Source organism: Neoarius graeffei, chromosome 23 (assembly GCF_027579695.1).
Source record: "Neoarius graeffei isolate fNeoGra1 chromosome 23, fNeoGra1.pri, whole genome shotgun sequence".
NCBI lineage: Eukaryota > Metazoa > Chordata > Actinopteri > Siluriformes > Ariidae > Neoarius > Neoarius graeffei.
In genome coordinates, this window is record NC_083591.1 from 3,875,004 (window position 1) to 3,894,854 (window position 19,851).

Sequence of the window (19,851 nt, forward strand, 5' to 3'; positions counted from 1 at the left end):
ACCCAAAACTTGGTTGCCTCTTCCAGGAGGTTAAAACTTGCCTGTAGCTTCATTTTCTAACAAGATGATCTCTGGCGAAATATACATTTCCAATCATAGGGTGCCAATAATTTTGGAACAAGAGTTTTGCAGGAGAAAGGTGCATTATGTAAAAAAAAAATTGTGTTTCAAAAAAAGTGTTAAAGTATTAAACATCCTGCTAAAATGTCACATGACCATCTCATTATCTCTAGCCGCTTTATCCTGTTCTACAGGCGAGCTGGAGCCTATCCCAGCTGACTACAGGCGAAAGGCGGGGTTCACCCTGGACAAGTCACCAGGTCATCACAGGGCTGACACATAGACACAGACAACCATTCACACTCACATTCACACCTACGCTCAATTTAGAGTCACCAGTTAACCTAACCTGCATGTCTTTGGACTGTGGGGGAAACCGGAGCACCCGGAGGAAACCCACGCGGACACGGGGAGAACATGCAAACTCCGCACAAAAAGGCCCTCGCCGGCCCCGGGGCTCGAACCCAGGACCTTCTTGCTGTGAGGCGACAGCGCTAACTACTACACCACCGTGCCGCCTCACATGACCAAGTTAACATTTATTGTTAAAGGAGAACTGAAGTCATTTTTGAACTTGCTTTATTTCTTAATTAACGTGTTATTCAGTTACGTTTTCGGTTTTAGTAACCTTATATCATGACTCATATTGGCAACTAATTGCAATTAAATATTATACTTATCGGCTTGTTCGGTTTTTAGCCATGTTGAATTTAGTTCGTTTGGTCCACGGCAGGCGTCGCTTATCTGCACGATCTTCACGAGACTTGTGCGAGACTTCGAAACGTGAAGTGTCAGCCAGGTGTCAGTGCCGCCATTTTGAAAACTGTTTTCCAAACGAAATTTTGCACAAAAACGAGTTTAAATGACGATTACTGGCGACTTTTTTAAACCTTCCTGATTGCTATCAAAACAAACAAAACTTCCGGCTTGATCACATCAGCATTCGAAAGAGGGCGCGCGCGTCTTTTGACAACGTTGGCAGATGTTGGTCACTTTGATTTCCGCTGTACGTTTTACTTCCGTCCTACGATGTCTCGCACAGGTCTCAACGAATCTCGTTTACAGCCATTGCTTTGACATATGGACTGATATATTACAGAGCAGATTTCAAACACTCAGAACCTGCTATAGCAGCGACAAAATAACCATCAAAAATGCATTCCGATATTTAATAAAATGAGAAATGGAATTTTGATGATAAAAAATTTGCCTTCAGTTCCCCTTTAAATAATTTAATTAATGTGAAGTCTTTGACGTTTTCAGTATTTTTTCAAATGACCTAAGAAACATCTTTACACCGTGGCGAGGACATTACAGCTTCTGCTTTCTCAAAGAAATCTTTTCTGATCTATTATTTAAGTGTCTTCAGAGATGCTTCCATCTTTACGTGACAGGTTTGATATGCAAATGATGAGAGGTCGATGATTTGAATATTCGGATTACTCCATGTGACTTTTTGAGCATGCATTAGCGAAGAGTTGGCTTCAAACACAACTAAACATCCAGGATTCTTTTATTCTTTGTTCTTTTTTTAACCAAAACGTATTCTGTAAAGCACGATGTAAACATGACCCTAAAAGTTATTCAAGCTTAATATATTTAGTACACACGTCATTCCAAAAAAAAAAAAGTCCTTTGTAAAGCTACAATCAGTAGATCAACACCATGACACAGTGAAATCGTCATCTGTTCCCTTCTCGTCCTTGGCGCTTAGAAAACGCCCTGTGAATAACAATGAGTTGTGGAGAGTTTCGGGATTTTTCTTTTCATCGTCTGTCCTTTTGCCTTGGAGTATTTTTCATCAGCTCTAATCACAGGCTCATTTTAGAGCAGAGTGATATTAACACCATTGGGTTTCGCAGATACATGATAAACACGTCTCGTCTCATCAGGGGGAAAAGCCAGCGTTCAGTGTGTCGCCGGTCTGCTCAGGCTGTAATGATCAGCTTGGGTATAATTTATTTACAACATCAGATGGATGACACTCCAGTACAGAGGAAAATGTCTTTAAAAACTAAACGTAGCTGAATCCTGGTATGTTTCACCTCAAGATGAAAGGAAATGACGTCTTGATCTGAAGAAATCCACGACACTTACACTGATTACACGACGGAGAGCTGAAAAGTCAAAGTCTGAGACAAAATTGGATGGCAATCGGTGCAGTGATCGTCATTGTCGCCTCACTGCAAGAAGGTTCGAATCCCATGACCAATGGGGGCCTTTCTGTGTGGAGTTTGCATGTTCTCCCCGTGTCTGTGTGGGTTTCCTCCGGAAGCTCTGGTTTCCCCCACAGTCCAGAAGTTGGGTTAAATCCTCAGCCACTGGGGTTTGTACAAGACAGTGCATAACTTAGCACCGGTCCCAAACCTGGACAGATTGGGGAGGGTTGCATCAGGAAGGGCATCCAGTGTAAAAAAAAAATAAAAAATCAATTGGGGCTTTGCTGGAACTCACCACATTGTTCTTACGCGTCCACTTCAAAAAAATTAGACTTGGACAGAACATAAACACCGCCCTCTCTCACACACACGCATATCTTACAACCCCGATTCCAAAAAAGTTGGGACAAAGAACAAATTGTAAATAAAAATGGAATGCAATGACGTGGAAGTTTCAAAATTCCATATTTTATTCAGAATAGAACATAGATGACATATCAAATGTTTAAACTGAGAAAATGTACCATTTAAAGAGAAAAATTAGGTGATTTTAAATTTCATGACAACAACACATCTCAAAGTTGGGACAAGGCCATGTTTCCCACTGTGAGACATCCCCTTTTCTCTTTACAACAGTCTGTAAACGTCTGGGGACTGAGGAGACAAGTTGCTCAAGTTTAAGGATAGGAATGTTAACCCATTCTTGTCTAATGTAGGATTCTAGTTGCTCAACTGTCTTAGGTCTTTTTTGTCGTATCTTCCGTTTTATGATGCGCCAAATGTTTTCTATGGGTGAAAGATCTGGACTGCAGGCTGGCCAGTTCAGTACCCGGACCCTTCTTCTATGCAGCCACGATGCTGTAATTGATGCAGTATGTGGTTTGGCTTTGTCATGTTGGAAAATGCAAGGTCTTCCCTGAAAGAGACGTCGTCTGGATGGGAGCATATGTTGCTCTAGAACCTGGATATACCTTTCAGCATTGATGGTGTCTTTCCAGATGTGTAAGCTGCCCATGCCACACGCACTAATGCAACCCCATACCATCAGAGATGCAGGCTTCTGAACTGAGCGCCGATAACAACTCGGGTCGTCCTTCTCCTCTTTAGTCCGAATGACACGGCGTCCCTGATTCCCATAAAGAACTTCAAATTTTGATTCGTCTGACCACAGAACAGTTTTCCACTTTGCCACAGTCCATTTTAAATGAGCCTTGGCCCAGAGAAGACGTCTGCGCTTCTGGATCATGTTTAGATACGGCTTCTCCTTTGAACTATAGAGTTTTAGCTGGCAACGGCGGATGGCACGGTGAATTGTGTTCACAGATAATGTTCTCTGGAAATATTCCTGAGCCCATTTTGTGATTTCCAATACAGAAGCATGCCTGTATGTGATGCAGTGCCGTCTAAGGGCCCGAAGATCACGGGCACCCAGTATGGTTTTCCGGCCTTGACCCTTACACACAGAGATTCTTCCAGATTCTCTGAATCTTTTGATAATATTATGCACTGTAGATGATGATATGTTCAAACTCTTTGCAATTTTACACTGTCGAACTCCTTTCTGATATTGCTCCACTATTTGTCGGTGCAGAATTAGGGGGATTGGTGATCCTCTTCCCATCTTTACTTCTGAGAGCCGCTGCCACTCCAAGATGCTCTTTTTATACCCAGTCATGTTAATGACCTATTGCCAATTGACCTAATGAGTTGCAATTTGGTCCTCCAGCTGTTCCTTTTTTGTACCTTTAACTTTTCCAGCCTCTTATTGCCCCTGTCCCAACTTTTTTGAGATGTGTTGCTGTCATGAAATTTCAAATGAGCCAATATTTGGCATGAAATTTCAAAATGTCTCACTTTCGACATTTGATATGTTGTCTATGTTCTATTGTGAATACAATATCAGTTTTTGAGATTTGTAAATTATTGCATTCCGTTTTTATTTACAATTTGTACTTTGTCCCAACTTTTTTGGAATCGGGGTTGTATACTGTAAAATGCTCACTTATAACACTGCCTCATCAGTTTGTTACCCCACATCGGGTTAAAATGTGCCCCTTTTCTTAAAGAACGTGTAGTTTTTTTTGTTACAACCCTTGTCGTTATTTGCAGTTGACTGATTTTACGACAGTACAGTGCGTGAGTGCTGGTTGCCATGGTAATTAATCGACACTGACTATGCACGCTATAGCTACATATCAACAAGGGAGTAAACTTTGTAGTGTGTTCGATGTTTGGAGCAGTCTTTAATTACCAGGCCTGAGTTTCCCAAAAGCATTGCAGCACAAAGATCATCCTTAAATGGTCGAGCGAGTAGCACAATAAATGCTCTCTCTCCTAGTTAAGCTGCTCTTAGTGTCAAGAGGCTTTTGGGAAACCCACCCCAGAACAGTTATGAATTATCAAACAAACTGTATTATTATACATACAGGACACGTTTTCGATGGAATTAAAAAAAAATGTATTATTCTTCTTCCTCTGTCACTATGTGCTCTGTGTAATAAATTAAATAAATACATTAAAAGCAACGTTTTTGTGCTTTTAAGTGCTGTAAACTTTGGAATAACTGGACTTTGATTGGTCAGAAGGTGTTGATTCATGTTCTGTAACAGCAGCCCTGACAGTAGTGCAGCTGTTTATAATAACGCACTCGTTCTGATGCGTTATTGTTTCTGTAGTCGTTCACAGCAACGTGTTCGGAATCTTCAGGAGGAAGATTTAATGGAAGGAGTCTCCAGTTTTAGAGGTAAAGTTTTAGTTTGTTTTTGTTATTAACCTCAAGAGATAGAGAGATAAAGAAATGCTGGTGAAGGAAAGTCTGTTTATAGCTGCTATAACATAAGTAAGAACAGGAACTAACCTGCTTCAAGGTTTTTCCATAACATTAACGTAGCTATAAATGGATAAAAATGTAACGTTGCTCATTAATAAGTAAAATATTGTAATCATTGGCAAGTTGCTGTAGAGGGAGAGGAATAAAACACTTCAGGATGTGCTGTTTCAGGAAAATAATCTTCAGCTTGGTAACAACGACTCTAAGTGTTTTATTCGTTATTTAGTAAGGGTGTGGTGGTTTTTGTTTTTAATGAATGAAATTTTGGAACTGGTGGAGGAATAGGAATAGACCATATCAGGATGTGCAGTTACGGGAAAATAATCAGCGCTACAGAGGGGCTGGTGTAGGGGTTGTTTGGGGATAAATGGGGGATTGAATTGCTTCATTAAAAGGAAAAAAGTTGTCCAGATTCACAATTTGTTTTTGTTTTTCTTCTGAATTTCTGTTTAAGCCTCAGGATTTTTTGATGCAGCGTCTCTGTGTTGTTTAATGTTTACACAGCGGAAAATCTCTCAGCACGGCTTAACATCAGTGAAGCCATGCTAACAGCTGCTAACAGCTGGATAAAATTGAAGAGAGAATCAGTATGATTTAGAGGCAGATTTCACTTGCACTCAGTCATGAGACGCTGTTGTGGAGCTTTACATCAGTTTCTCTGAACAAGAAGAAGTTTTTCTATCTCTTAAATGGGCTGATGCAGGTCGCCGCATGAGAACAGCGGGTTCTGCGTTGAGTGGATCGTGTACTGAAGAGGCCACAACGGCGTGTGTTTTTGCTGTGAATGCAAATGATGCACAGGCAGGCTGCTGATAAAGACCTGGAACACTTCATCCTCGGCACACGGAGGAGACGCTGCGCTCTAATGGATGAATTTTATTCAAATCCTGCTCACTTATGGGCTGTAATTAATTGCGTGAGCTGGACAGGTTGCCCGCAGATACGGTGAGCTTGTGAATATCATTTCATCCCACGAGCTGCATTATCTTTTACTGCAATTGAAATTAGGATTCAATTTGTGGGCGTTTGGACTTCGGCACAATGACGCTAGCAGAATTCTTTCCCTTTTTTTTTTGTCTGTTTGCTCGAAGGCTGAAGAAGAAAAAGTAGAAAATTTGTGTCTGTAAATATAACGTAGGAGGCTCAGAATCCTCCGGGAGATTACACAATGGGCCTCGAAGCATGAAAACACCTTCAGTAACAAAGGAAACTAATCAGTGACAGAGCGGTGTGAGGAAGCGGAGTCACTGTTACCACCGAGGGCTTTATTCCTCTTACACCACAGTCATTTTAACATGGAATATGGGTCTCGTGTAGCTTTTATATATTGATATAATATCCTTTTGTTTAACCTGAAATATATTTTATTTGAGTGGAAATTCTGCCATTAATTTAAAAGCATTTTTCAGTGTACTGATATTTTATTAATACTGTTTTTTTTTTATTTATTGTTGACGAAATGTGAACTTAAACACCTCCGTTCTGCACTCCCAGAAATATCAGAGCCCTAACTGACTCAAACAGAAAGTTCTGATTGGCCCATTTTAAGCTGGGGGGGCGGGGTTAAGTTCTCATCACTTTTCTTACGACTTCTTTTCTTGCGACTTTTATTACAGCGTCACGGAATCCCTTAACCTCGAGTACGTGTCTTTGTGCTGTTTAAAAAAGAAACTTTTTTTGGCTGTTAATATCACTGTTTGGCATCAGATCAGCAAAAAGACGATAAGGAATCTAAATCTAGCTTTAAAAATGGCATTTAGAAATGATTATAAATGTCCGTGTGATGGCGGTCCAACATCCTCACCGTAGTGTGTGCCTTTATATTGGAATAAACAATTACTTTATTAATTAAATAAACTCCAACAGCAGTGAAAGAATCAGATGCTGGTTGTGTTTCAGTAAAATTTAAATTTGGAACCAAATTTATTATTATTTTTTTAATAAGCACAAAAGTGACTTTGGGGGGGAAAAATCCAAAGCTTACTTCGGTGCTGTCTGTCTGTTCCTGTTTTGATTGCAGTTTAAATGTCAGAATAAACAGACCGTTGATATTAGCGACATATAGTTTTAAAGATTGCTTCAGAAACATTTCCAGTTTACAGACATTTTCCCATTAATTAATTACATTACAGGCGTTTAGCAGACGATCTTATCCAAAGTGACGTACAACACACCCAGAGCAGTCTGGGGAGCAGGTGGGGGTCGGGTGCCTTGCTCAAGGGCAGGGAATTGAACTGGCAAGCATTTAGTCTCAAAGCTGCTTCTCTAACCATTAGGCCACAGCTTCCCCCATGGACTTTTAATTAACGGGAAACACTTTCTCATAAGAATCAAATCAACCATCCATCCATCCATCCATCCATTATCTCTAGCCGCTTATCCTGTTCTACAGGGTCGCAGGCAAGCTGGAGCCTATCCCAGCTGACTATGGGTGAGAGGCGGGGTACACCCTGGACAAGTCGCCAGGTCATTGCAGGTCTGAGACATAGAGACAAACAACCATTCACACTCACATTCACACCTACGCTCAATTTAGAGTCACCAGTTAACCTAACCTGCATGTCTTTGGACTGTGGGGGAAACCGGAGCACCCGGAGGAAACCCACGCGGACACGGGGAGAACATGCAAACTCCACACAGAAAGACCCTCGCCGGCCACGGGGCTCAAACCCGGACCTTCTTGCTGTGAGGCGACAGCGCTAACCACTACGCCACCGTGCCGCCATCAATCAATTAATTAATCAATCAGCCAATCAACCAAATAATTAGTTAATTGACTGTCTGATTGAATAATCAATTTGTTGTTTAATCAGTTAATTTGTTAATTGATTAATTAATGAATTAATGTATTAGGTAATTAAAGGGAAACTGGAAGTGTTTCTGGAACAATCTTTAAAAATATGTAGCTTTAATTAATTAGTTAGTTAATTTTTTTTTATTTTAATAATTAATTATAATAATTATAATTAATGAAACATAATACTATTGATTGATTGATTTTCATTCCGCAGTACTGGAATATATGTATATATTTTTTCCACAGTCGTTTTACTGAATCTCAATTTTTAGATGAAAGTTTTGTATCAACTTTAAAAAAAAAACTAGTAAGTGTTGAGAAATCTGAATATAAATTTCATGAAAAAATCATTAATTCTCATAAACAGTGAAAAAAAGAAACCTTGAGTCATTTTTTAATTGTCAACTATTTTTTTGCACTTTTTTCAGTCTTTCTGAACTGAAATATCGTTAGAACGCAGCAAATCAATTCTCTTAGTTGAGAAAAACTTTTTAAAATACTTGTTTACATTTATTTTGTTTTATTAAATGTTCTTTTTTTTTTGTACTTCAACCATCATATTTTCTCACATTCCCCATCTCATCTCATCTCATTATCTGTAGCCGCTTTATCCTGTTCTACAGGGTCGCAGGCAAGCTGGAGCCTATCCCAGCTGACTACGGGCGAAAGGCGGGGTACACCCTGGACAAGTCGCCAGGTCATCACAGGGCTGACACATAGACACAGACAACCATTCACACTCACACCTACGCTCAATTTAGAGTCACCAGTTAACCTAACCTGCATGTCTTTGGACTGTGGGGGAAACCGGAGCACCCGGAGGAAACCCACGCGGACACGGGGAGAACATGCAAACTCCTCACAGAAAGGCCCTCGCCGGCCACGGGGCTCGAACCCAGGACCTTCTTGCTGTGAGGCGACAGTGCTAACCACTACACCACCGTGCCGCCCCACATTCCCCATCACCTGGTAAATAAATAACACATTTCCACAAAAAGAACAAAATAGAATTGACCTTCAAATGGGGCTTTTAAACAAAAAAAGAGCTTCATTATTATTTCCACTTGCGTTACAGCAGCTTCATGTGTTTCTTCTTTTCTCCGGCTGCTTTTATTCTCCCTCTTAACGTTAATAAGATTTAAAAATAAAAATAAAACCCCTGCAGCTCATGTTACGGAGAAACTGCAGAGAAGCGTAAACTCCTCAGTCCTGAACTTACAGCTTTATTTCTGACTGTTACAAAGCGCTGATACTGGAGACTCCTTCCATCAAATAAACAAACACACACACATTTCTCCTTCCAGAAGACTTCACCACATCATCTATGACTGTCTATATGAAGTAATAGATTTCTTTTATTTTTTTCGCAAAACATTAAAGGGGAAATGAACGAGCCCAGTCACCTGTGAGCCATTTCATCATAAACATTGAAATGGCATGAGCATTGAGCTTTCGCTTTAACATCATCACTTTGTTTTTGTACATGTGCCAGTTGATGGTATGAGCTCAGAGCAACCATCGTTTCCTGTTTTCTATTTCTGACTTCCTTTTTTTTTTGTCCCATGCAGCATGAGAAAACATGAAAACTGAAGGTGTTGAGATGTGGAAGTTACGAGACTCCAGTAAGGAAATGCGCTTGCGTGAAAACAAATTTGGAAATTGCCAGGACTTGGCAGACGTGTTCTCCAGTCAAAGGAGTGAAAGAGTGGAAGTTCTGCAACTGGGTAATGCCTGAGAACACACCAATGACGTCTCAAGACAGATCTTGGTATCACGCAATGAATTTCCCAGCTTTGTTTTCTCCACATAGTGCGTGAAAACTCAGGGTGTGTATAAGTGTGTGTGTCTTTGTGTGTGCACAAAATAAACTCCGGTATGTACATATGTATGTATAAATCCTTCATATTCTTATGATTGATCTTTCTTTCTGTGTGGAGTGTCACCTCTGAAGTGCACCGTCTCCCTGTGAGACCCAGTGACTCTCTCTGAACACAGAGCGCTCGCTCGGCCCCGTGTTGACTGATTGAGGTGAAGGTCAGAGTGTTTGTGTAATCAGCTTGTGGAAAGAGCTGCCTGGGAACAAAATCATGACCATAATCCCGATGCTTTGTCTTTTGGGGAGAGAATAAAAAAACAAATTCTCATTTCCTCATTGAGCTTTGTATTAATGTGTTGCGGCAAACTTTAATAATAATTACTCTCAGTAAGGCACGGAACACTTTCCGGTTTTTTCAGACATCTTAGTAGGGATTTGAGGAAACCAACAACGCAAACCAGAGTTAAACTGTACCAGTCAAAAGTTCGGACACATCTTCTAATTCAATGTTTAATTTTTATGAATCAGAAGTCACTTCATGTCTTAAAGTAATGATGGATGTCATTTCTCTTTACTTCGTTGAGCGGTTCTTGACATGTACAGGTCGTCGTCGACTTATGACTGCGTTTGGTTACGACTGACCGGTCGTAAACCGATCTGGTCGTAAGTCGGCCTGTGTTAAATGAACGTAAGTATATTGTGATGTGTAATGATATTGTAATCATCTTGAAGTCTTATTTTATCAACATTTTCTTATTTCATTACCTTGGCTCATTATTTGGTTTAAGTCAAACACTGCATACTACACTGCGTACAGTACAATTTGTTTAATATGTGCAAAACAAGATATAAAATACAGGTGTGAAAAATAGAAAACATTTTAGTTTGAAACATACCAAAATACAAATGTAAAACATAGCAAAATACAAAATTTATTGACCGCTGGCATCACTGGTGCTTGGCTGTGGGTCGTCTACGTCATCATCAGCTGTTGCAGCGCTCGGGCTGGCGGGAGGATTTGCTCGTTTCATAAACCAGGAGCTGGGGCGGAAACTGTATGACGGAGTGCGCGAGGGAGCGCGAGAGAGACTGCACATGTGCCTGGAGCTGGGGCGGAAACTGTCATACGCTCAGCTAGCTCAGCTGGGAAACACTTGCCAGTCATAACCAGACGATCGTAAAGTCGATCGGTCGTAAGTCGCATAGGTCGTAAGTCGACGACTACCTGTATATATCGAGGATATTACACAGTGGCGTGAAGATATGAAGTTTATCTTCGAGTGGTGAATGTATTCAAATATTTTCAACACAAGAAGATAAACTTCATATCTTCATCCTACTGCGTAATGTTCTTTATATTATATGGGCACATCCACAAAAAACTGTGGGTGGTAAAGGAGAGCAACTGGACTTGCTTAAAGATTCTTGAAGACGTTGAAGAATGAGCGTTGAATATGGTTTACGATATTGCACGGTTGTCAAGACATCATGATGTCACACGTCAGAGACGTAAAACTTCCACGCTAGTGAGCGACTGGGATAATTTGTAAACAAACATGGCCACCAGGTTTGCTTCGTTAAATGCAGAACATCTTGAGAAAATTTTGAAAGAGAAAGACGCGTTGAACACCCAAAAGGAATGTGTATGGATAATAATAATAATAATAATAATAATAATAATAATAATAATAATATTGGCTTGCTTTTTTTTTCATGGTCTATCGTATATATTCCATTCAGCTACTCATCTTTGACTCGTTCAATATCATGCTAGCTGAATGGAATATATCTGATAGACCACGAAAAAAAAGCCAGCCAATATTATTTAAATGTGTCTCTCAAATCTGTGATGTATTTCATCTGAAAAATGACTTTTTCAACACAAGAAGATAAATTTCATATCTTCAAGTCAACATGTGATTTTCTTTTTATTATATCGACACATTCACAAACAAAAAGTCCCCAGATTTATCAAAACATCAATTTATCATTGATTTCCTCACAAGCGACATATAGAAATTTATGTCATGTTAGTTTTTTTTTTCTTTTTTTATCAGACATCTAGTTTTTGGGTTTGTTTACCTGACATGTTTCGACGTACGACTGTCGTCTTCCTCAGAGTGTCACCGGATGTTATTGGTGACGCATCTTTTATCAGCTGATGTTTCTGAAGGCGTGGCCTTCCTGTCTGGTTTGACAGGTCGGTCACGCCTTCTACTGTCTGTTCGTCCCCTGCAAGATGGCACTCCAGGTGTGGGAGAGCATGTATGCTCCCTCATCCCGGTTGATGGTCCTCGGGCTTCGCTTACGGATCTCCACGGCCTCCCTGATCCAGCGCTGATGTTTGTTATCTTCTGTGCGGATGACTCTGGCATTCCCCCAGTCCATAATATGATTTTCCCTTTTGCAGTGATCTGTTATAGCTGACTTATAATTTTCCTTTCTGCTCCAGGTCTTCCATGAAAAAGCTGCACATGATGGCTGATAGTGGGTCTCCCATCGCAAAACCTTCCTTCTGTCTGTAAATTGTATTCCTGAACTGAAAGTATGTGGATGTGGTGATGAATTGAAGGAGCTGAACGCATTCAAAGAGCAATGAGGAAACACAACATTAACACACCTGTCAAACCACACACAACACTCCGTCAGATCCTGGTTCATCCCAAAGACAGAATACATCCGGACAACAGATGCAACACCATATATGAGATTCCATGTCAATTATGCAATAAAACTTACATTGGGGAGACAGGAAGGAGTTTCAACACAAGAAAAAATGAACATAAGAAAGAGTGCGAAAAGGAGACAGCTACAAGACAAACCCGAACAATAAAAGAAAAGGCACAACAGGAAAATTATAAGTCAGCTATAACAGATCATTGCAAAAGGGAAAATCATATTATGGACTGGGGGAATGCCAGAGTCATCCGCACAGAAGATAACAAACATCAGCGCTGGATCAGGGAGGCCATGGAGATCCGTAAGCGAAGCCTGAGGACCATCAACCGGGATGAGGGAGCATACATGCTCTCCCACACCTGGAGTGCCATCTTGCAGGGGACAAACAGACAGTAGAAGGCGTGACTGACCTGTCAAACCAGACAGGAAGGCCACGCCTTCAGAAACATCAGCTGATAAAAGATGCGTCACCAATAACATCCAGTGACACTCTGAGGAAGACGACAGTCATACGTCGAAACATGTCAGGTAAACAAACCCAAAAACTAGATGTCTGATAAAAAAAGAAAAAAAAAACTAACTATATTTAATATAAGACATAATGAACGTAATCGAAAAATTTATGTCATGGTTTTGGTTCTCCATGTCTCTGATGGAGCTTGTATGAAAAATGCGAGTGGCCACTCACGTCTATCGAATATAATGTTTTTACTACAGTTGTGATCAGGGCCGGCTCTAGGTCTTTGGCTGCCCTAGGCGAGATTGAGTTTTGGCGCCCCCCCCCCAAGAAAAAAAACCCTCTAATAACATCTAAATAACACTTTAATCTAATCACTCTATTCTATTACTATTAAACAATGTACGGTGCATGGACAATAAACAAGAAGTCATTTTTATCTTTTTCATTATTGTTATTATTATTATCATTATTAACATAAAGTGTCACAAAGTAAAATGACCACACAAATTCAATACATATCTCCATATAATGGGCAAAAACTCTTCCGCACCCTGTTCAAAGTGTAGTGCATGGACAATAAACAAGAAATTATTTTTAGTTTCTTTTTTGCTATTAAAAGTTAAGTCATCTCTGAAGAATTAACAAATTAAATGAATAAAAAATTCTACAATTCTAAATTGTGCAAACTTAAGCACCCTGTTAGGACATCAATGGGCTGTATTTTCAAACAAAAGTGCTATTATGGGTACTTTGTTATTGAAGTCTATTGCTGTTTGCATCTAGTTAGCTAGGCAGACATTGATTCAGGCGTCTAAAATATTAATTTGCCACTATAATGGTTGATATGAGAGATTAGATCAGACTTACCTCTATACTTGGCTCTATTTGTTTCTTCCTGTAGCCTTCGTTTGCACTCTTGCGCACCCGAGAGTTTGGATTTCTTCATTTAAGCACTTGTAGTCTGGGCTACTTTTTGCAGTGGATAGCCATTCTCATTCCCCGATGAGCACCGCTCCCCCCGCCCCCCTTATAACCTATCATTGTGCATTTTTAGTAGGCATAAGGAAATCACCGACCACTACTGCGTAGGCTACACTTGTTTTTCAACCTTTTTGAGCCAGGGTGCACTTTTTTCAATGAAAAAATCTCAAGGCACATCACCAATAGAAAATGTTGACTGAAACTAAAACGCTGTTGCCAATATTTACAATATACAGTCATTCTATAATTTTCCACGGTACACTTGGTGATCTCTCACGGCACACTAGTGTTCCGCGGTACTAGAGTTCGGCAGCACAGTGGTTGAAAACACTGTACACCACTGATGCACTTGGTAACATCTCCATTCAATAACTCCATCCCTCCTTTTTGGTGGGGTTTTGGTCGCCCTTGGCGTCCCTGGGCACACTTTGGGCTCTAGGCAATTGCCTAGGTCGCCTATAGCAATCGCCGGCGCTGATTACATGGCCAAAACAGAGAATAGCCGCGGATGCGCACTTGCGCGCCCGAAGACACACTATAGACAGGGCGAACCACTGTTGAGCGCTTATTGTTTCATGATTAACAACCACCACCACACCCCACCCCACCCCACTTTTTTTGACAAATCGCACCCTGACTACATGCTTTGCTGTACAATTAAATTAGGCTAAGACATTATAATGCTGACTCGTTTTCAGAATAGTGGAAGTCATAATTTTTCTCCCCCCGTTTCTGCGCCCCTGGATGGACGCAGCGCCCTTAGCATTTGCCTATACTGCCTATGCCATGGGCCAGCTCTGGTTGTGATGTTGAATAGGGTTATTTTATTATTTGTATTTTTATTATTTACTGTTTGGTGATCTCAAACGCATTAAGAAGGCAAGAAACTCATCCACTAATTACCTTTTGACGAGATACACCCAGGGGCATAGCTAGGATTTTTCAAAGGGAGGGGTCACACACTGACTGGCAGCCTGAGTGCATTATGTAGCAAAAAATAATCACCATTGCTAGTTTTAGGTAGCTTAGAAACCGGCTCTTCCATTATTACTGTTTCTTCCACGTTTTCTTGATGTTGTGTTCTAGAAACGGTACACTAAAACTTAGCTTTGAAGGAACAAAATGCAACTTTGATGGAGAAAAAAATATAATAAATTGCTTACCTTTCTTCACGTTGAAAGAAGGAGGAAAGTTTCGCTTGTTTTGACATGGCGAATTATTAACACAAGAGGAAATACTCGTAATTCGCAACTAAAAAGACTGCAGCTACACTGGCAGCTTGACCATGCTTTCTAGTGCGATCGTGTTGCGCTTGTGCAGAACTGTGTCAGTCCTGCACGCCTTGGCTCGTGCGCCTGAAGGCGCGCCTCGGACTGTGCGTGCGCCTACCAAGCTCCGGCACTCGCACCGTTGACAAAGAACACCTGTCTTTAATCAATGAACTATGTTTGGGCTATTTAATGATTGCGCCCATGCAAGGACGATGTGAAGTATTACGCCGCGTCTAGTGTGCCTTACTGAGCTTTGTTTCCTGTCCTTGTTGGTCTCCTGGTTTTTCGACTCCTGTTTCTTGTCCCTTGAGCTTGTATAGTTTTGCATCTGATATTCTGTTCGCGCCTCGATTGACCTCCTGCCTGTTTCCTTGATTAAGACTTTGCCTGCTGTTTCAGACTGTTTGCCTGTTGCATGCATTTTACGCGCTTTATGCTCATATCGCACTGTGTCTTATTTAACATATCTGCACTTACATCCGCCTCTCCCGCACACACTCTGACAAACTGGGTTTTCGCACCCAAACCACAGGAAGTCCATGCAGTGCCTTGCAAAAGTATTCATACCCCTTGAACTTTTTCACATTTTCCCACCTTACAACCACGAACTTAAAAGTTTTTTATTGAGATTTTATGTGATAGACCAACACAGAGTAGCACATAATTGTGAAGTGAAACGAAAATGATAAATGGTCTTCAAAATTTTAAACAAATAAAAATCTGAAAAATGTGGTGTGCATTAGTATTCAGCCCCCCTGCGTCAATACTTTGTAGAGCCACCTTTTGCTGCAATTACAGCTGCAAGTCTTTTGTGGTATGTCTCTACCAGCTTTGCACATCTAGACACTGAAATTTTTGCCCATTCTTCTTTGCGAAATAGCTCAAGCTCAGCCAGATTGGATGGAGAGCGTCTGTGAACAGCAATTTTCAAGTCTTGCCACAGATGCTCAATGGGATTTTGGTCTGGACTTTGACTGGGCCGTTCTAACACATTATTCTTTGATCTAAACCATTCCATTGTAGCTCTGGCTGTATGTTTAGGGTCATTGTCTTGCTGGAAGGTGAATCTCCTTCCCAGTCTCAAGTCTTTCGCAGCCTCCAACAGGTTTTCTTCCAGGATTGCCCTGTATTTAGCTCCATCCATCTTCCCATCAACTCTGACCAGCTTCCCTGTCCCTGCTGAAGAAAAGCATCCCCATAGCATGATGCTGCCACCACCATGTTTCACAGTGGGGATGGTGTGTGTAGGGTGATGAGCAGTGTTAGTTTTCCGCCACACATAGCGCTTTGCATTTAGGCCAAAAAGTTCAACTTTGGTCTCATCTGACCAAAGCACCTTCTTCCACATGTTTGCTGTGTCCCCTACATGGCTTCTTATGCCTGTCTTTCAACAATGGCTTTCTTCTTGCCACTCTTCCAAAAAGGCCAGATTTGTGGAGTGTACGACTTATAGTTGTCCTGTGCACAGATTCTCCCACCTGAGCTGTGGATTTCTGCAGCTCCTCCAGAGTGATCATGGGCCTCTTGGCTGCTTCTCTGACCAGTGCTCTCCTTGCTCACTCTGTCAATTTAGGTGGACGGCCATGTCTTGGTAGGTTTGCAGTTGTGCCATACTTTTTCCATTTTTGAATGATGGATTGAACAGTGCTTCTTGAGATGTTCAGAGCTTGGGATATTTTTTTTATAACCTAACCCTGCTTTAAACTTCTCCAGAACTTTATCCCTGACCTGTCTGGTGAGTTCTTTGGTCTTCATGATGCTGTTTGTTCTTCAGTGTTCTCTAACAAACCACTGAGGCCTTCACAGAACAAGTGTATTTATGCTGAGAGTAAATTACACACAGTAGGACTCTATTAACTAATTCGATGACTTCTGAAGGCAATTGATTGCACTGGATTGTATTTAGAGGTATCAGAGTACAGGGGGCTGAATACTAATGCACACCACATTTTTCAGATTTTTATTTGCTTAAAATTTTGAAGACCATTTATCACTTTCGTTTCACTTCACAATTATGTGCTACTCTGTGTTGGTCTATCACATAAAATCTCAATAAAAAACTTTTAAGTTCGTGGTTGTAAGGTGGAAAAATGTGAAAAAGTTCAAGGGGTATGAATACTTTTTCAAGGCACTGTATAAACCCTAATGAGGTTGAGGTGACAATCTAGTTTTAAAAAAAAGTTAGAAAAATTACAGTGGGCGCTCCAACAAAGAAGGGGTCCCGGGCACCCCAGCCCCCCCCCCCCCCCCCCCCCCCAGCCATGCCCCTGACACCTGTTAATTGAAAAGCATTCCATGTGATGACCTTGTGAAGCTGTTTAAGATTACGCCAATAGCGTGCAAAGCGTCATCAAGGGAAACACTGGATACTTTATTTTAGAGTCTAAAACATCAAACATATTTAGTTTTTTGTTTTTTAAACGTACAACATAATTCCATACATGTTCCTTATGTTATTTTGTAGTTTTGATGTCTGCAGTATTGTTCTACTGTAGAATGTAGAAAATATAAAATACAGACAAACCTGTATGTGAATGAGTAGAGTAGGGGTGTACAAACTTTTGACTGAGAGTTACCACACAAAAAAAAAACCCACATCCTGAAATCCTCTTGTACCCAACACTTTCACTGGTTGTGAGTTCCTGTTGTGTTCTAGTAGCTTCACATCGCAGTGCTGTTGAATTCTGGATGCTGATTGGTCAGCAGATCTGACAGTCGCGCAGCAACAAACTGCAGGTTTAGATTAACGCACTTGTTCTGATACGTTATCATTTCTATATTAGCACCTCGTTCACAGGGACTCGACACAGTGAGGTCTGGGTTTATTTAATGTTTAAGGAAGGAGTCTCCAGGATCAGAATCAGAGGTAAGGCCGTAACTTTTCCAGCATCATCAGGACAGGACTGAGCAGTTGACGTTTTTTTTTTTTTTTGTCTCATTAGCTTCATGAGAGAAAGAAAAAGAGGCTGGGAAGTGAACGAGTGTTTATAGCTGCTTTACTGATTATACGGTTGCGTTCGGATTTGGGCGAAATGCTATCATTCGAAACTAATCAAACTTTTGTTTCTAGTCTTGTTAGATGCCTTCAAACTTTCTCCAGGATGTTCTTTTTTGAAGGCCCTATTAATGTATCCTCAGTGCTACCTCATCTCATCTCATTATCTCTAGCCGCTTTATCCTTCTACAGGGTCGCAGGCGAGCTGGATCCTATCCCAGCTGACTACGGGCGAAAGGCGGGGTTCACCCTGGACAAGTCGCCAGGTCATCACAGGGCTGACACATAGACACAGACAACCATTCACACTCACATTCACACCTACGCTCAATTTAGAGTCACCAGTTAACCTAACCTGCATGTCTTTGGACTGTGGGGGAAACCGGAGCACCCGGAGGAAACCCACGCGGACACGGGGAGAACATGCAAACTCCGCACAGAAAGGCCCTCGCCGGCCACAGGGCTTGAACACGGACCTTCTTGCTGTGAGGCGACAGCGCTAACCACTACACCACCGTGCCGCCCCTCAGTGCTACCTATGAGCCATAAATCTGTGCAGCAGCTTCCTAAAGTAACAGAAAAAAAAAAAAAAACAAGTGTTGTCAGGCAAAACAAACCTCGCCCGGTAGCACTTATGATGAATATGAAGGAAGATATCGCGAAAAACGATTTTGACCTTTTTGGTGACTTTGACCTTGTGTGTGAACATACTGTACTTGGCCAATAAACATGGTTCTGATTCTGAGTCTCTGCTGCTTTCAGTCAATCAGAACCTTGACTGGATGACCCCCAACATGTTGGAGGTTCTATTTGAGACCAATGTCCATCTATCCTGAAAGTTTCATGAAGATTGGTCCAGCCGTTTTCCCGTAATATCGTTTACAAAAAAACAAAGAAACCCGACCAAAAACAATACCTCACCCTGCTTACTCCATAGCGGGCGAGGTAAAAGTAAAAAAAGATGGTGGACGGAACTTCACAGAAAAGTGAATTCGTATATTTTTTGGTGGGTTTTTTGAAAATAATGTTCCCGAGAAATAAACACTGTGCTATGTCATAACCCCATGACTGCATCCAAATAAATCTGTTTGATATGATTTGCAAGGCATCTGTCAGCCACGTAGCCATCCATCCATTATCCGTAACCGCTTATCCTATCCCAGCTGACTATGGGCGAGAGGCGGGGTACATCAGTCGCCAGATCATCACACAACCATTCACATTCACGGTCAATTTAGAGTCACCAGTTAACCTAACCTGCATGTCTTTGGACTGTGGGGGAAACTGGAGCACCCGGAGGAAACCCACGCGGACACGGGGAGAACATGCAAACTCCACACAGAAAGGCCCTCGCCAGCCGCTGGGCTCGAACCCGGACTTTCTTGCTGTGAGGCGACAGCGCTAACCATTACATCACTGTGCCGCTCACCACCTAAGTAGCTGACGTTAGCTATTTAGGTACATGGCGTAAAAGTTCATACGAAATGAGCGCTCTTAGAAGACACCTTCAGTCGACCTTCTGTTTCGAACGCAGTCTACATCTTTCCTTTTAACGCTGTTTACGTGGAACATTGACCGTGCAATTCCCTGTCAATGAGCTGTTACTACAGAAACGCAATATATCATGTATAATGTAGTAGAACGAGAGCGCTGATATAAACCGGTGATTTGCAGCTGCGTTGATGTTGTGGATTTGCTGAACTGCATCAGATTCAGACTTCAGCTTCATGTAGGACACTGCCGCGTGTGACATTTGTCAGAAAACATGTTTTTTTTTTATTAGTTCCGCTTCGTCGGCATGAC

At 41.3% G+C, this 19,851-nt stretch overlaps 1 long non-coding RNA gene across 1 annotated transcript in view; it reads left to right on the forward strand.

The window, feature by feature from the left end:
* The first annotated feature begins 9,426 nt into the window (after positions 1-9,426).
* Positions 9,427-19,851, forward strand: part of LOC132871448 (uncharacterized) — a 29,805-nt gene continuing 19,380 nt past the window's right edge. The window contains exons 1-2 of the long non-coding RNA XR_009651289.1: positions 9,427-9,672; positions 12,115-12,869. This is a non-coding gene — a long non-coding RNA (uncharacterized LOC132871448). The remainder of the gene's footprint in view (positions 9,673-12,114; positions 12,870-19,851) is intronic.